Source organism: Centruroides sculpturatus, unplaced genomic scaffold, assembly GCF_000671375.1.
Source record: "Centruroides sculpturatus isolate CEXI.00-Female unplaced genomic scaffold, Cexi_2.0 scaffold2097, whole genome shotgun sequence".
NCBI classification, from domain to species: Eukaryota; Metazoa; Arthropoda; class Arachnida; order Scorpiones; family Buthidae; genus Centruroides; species Centruroides sculpturatus.
Genome location: NW_019386380.1, coordinates 60,809 through 62,982, shown reverse-complemented (window position 1 = coordinate 62,982; position 2,174 = coordinate 60,809). Strand labels below are relative to the sequence as shown.

The following is a 2,174-nucleotide window of genomic DNA, read 5'->3' as shown; positions in this document are numbered from 1 at the left end:
TTCGTGCAAGTAATTTCATGAATAGGTACAGTACAGCAGTTATTTTCGAGAATATCACGTACTTTAAAATGATAGGAGAAGAATTAAGAGATATTTTTGGTGACTATTTTTATGCAATTTTAAACCTGGCTCAATTTTTCGGAATTAATATCATGAGAAATTCACCAGAAAACAAATTTAAAGTATATTATCGATTTATAATATACGTTGCGTTAAATTCATTTTTGTATCAAACTATACTGGCAGTGGTGAAAAAATCAGAGAACGAAATCCATTATTGTGAAATTTCATTCCCTCAAAATATATCAAAAATTCTGAATTTAATCGTTATCTGCATGAATATTTCGATATCAGTTTACTTATATCTTCTTAATTCTCCAACCTTCGTTGACAATTTCCATAAATTTTTAAATATACTTGAATCGTTTGCTCGTTTTTCATCTGACTTAAAAATGGACGATCCAAAATATCATAAAAAAGCTATATTCTATTGCTTGTCTAGTTACATTAATTTTTATTTTATTTTCATAAATGCATATATGTATTTAAGATACAGGAAAAAACAGATATGGAACGATTTTGATATATTTTGTTGCTGTTATGGTGCTGTTGCTATTCTTCTTGGATATATGTTAGGAATTATAGTAATACTCGCATATGTTGAATACACAATAATTCGCGTTATTACGCATGTTAAACGTTCTTTTTTAACTGAGACGCATGAAAGAAATTAAAATCAACCAAAGATGTCATTATTATCCACCAGAAAGGAATAATGTTATATAATTTAATTAAAATTGTTGATCGCATGATTGGGGCAATTAATATGGAAATAATACTAGCTATTATATGTGAAGCCATTCCCGGTTTATACGCAATTCTTTTTATGGATGGTCCTACTTATATTGTATTCGTCTTTTGTATTGTTTTTCTTTCGTTATTTTTTCTTCTTGTTTTCTTTCTTTCAGTTTTTGTTCCTTTATCTGTAGAAGTAAGTATTAATATTTCTATAATCTAGTACTGTCATATGTTTAAATAAATGAAATAATGATAAAAGTTTATTGTTTGTGTAGTTATCCAAGATGTGGAATTTGTTGATATCACTCTACTTTCAAGTGATCGATTCGAATTCAGAATTAAAGGTTAGATTACATTTACAAGTTTAAATTAATGATATTAAAGTACTGTACATACATGTGATTAACAATTGAAATTTAATATAGATCTTGAACCTGCTTCAAATTCAGAAAAGTACAAAGGACGGAATGAGTTGTAACAAGTTCTTTATTTTCAATAAGATGTTTATTATAAAAGTAAGTTTAATCAAACAGACAGAAATTAATTTAAAAAATCGAGTACTTGTTGAACAATGGATAAAATGAAATTGTTCATTAAAATGAACAGATTTTATTGTTTTAAATGTTGTAAAAAATTAATAATTGTCTTATTTATTTATATTCGTAACTTATAGTATTTTGTTGTTACATTTCAGCTAATAAACTACGTCTTTATCCAGATAATGGTATTCACACAACTTAGTTATAGTTACAGAAGTCATTTCAACTCGGATCGTGCAAGCTTAAAGACAAATATCACAGAATAAATATAAAGGTTTAAAACTACTCTTCTTATCTCTATGTTTACACTGCTTTACATTTCTGAATATGTATTGTCTACTTGAACATCGTTAATTAATTGGATTTATTCTATTCATGAAGTTTTTGAACAGAAAAAAGATTTTATTGAAAAGGCAAAACAAAACACCATTAAAGATAAATGTATTTTGTTTTGAATTTTTAACAAGGTCTATTGTCTGTTAATTTATTAACAAATAAGTGGAAAAGTACGAAGACAATTGATTACCTGCCCTAAATAACAAAACGCAATAATGAAAAGAATAACATAAATTTGAATTGTATAAATAAATGATGATAATTTTTTGCTGTATTTAATGACATTTAATGTTGACAATTAGTTGATTTGTATAGGACAATTTACTGTTTGGTCTGTCTACTTCGTTAACAAGGCAGTTTTCTGTTTTCCGGTATGTGCTTTTATTTGCACGTTAACTAGAAATAGTCCCTTAACTTTTTATTGCCTGACGGGACTTTGTATTTTCACAATATTTGATATTTTTTATTTTATTGTGTATACATTATAGCTGTTTGGGACTT

At 26.6% G+C, this 2,174-nt stretch overlaps 1 long non-coding RNA gene across 1 annotated transcript; it reads left to right on the top strand.

Annotated features, from left to right (window-relative positions):
- Nucleotides 1-904: 904 nt before the first annotated feature.
- Nucleotides 905-1,580, top strand: LOC111614757. Its single transcript, XR_002754984.1, has 3 exons — nt 905-1,142; nt 1,224-1,313; nt 1,493-1,580. It is a non-coding gene; the product is annotated as an uncharacterized LOC111614757 (long non-coding RNA).
- Nucleotides 1,581-2,174: the final 594 nt, after the last annotated feature.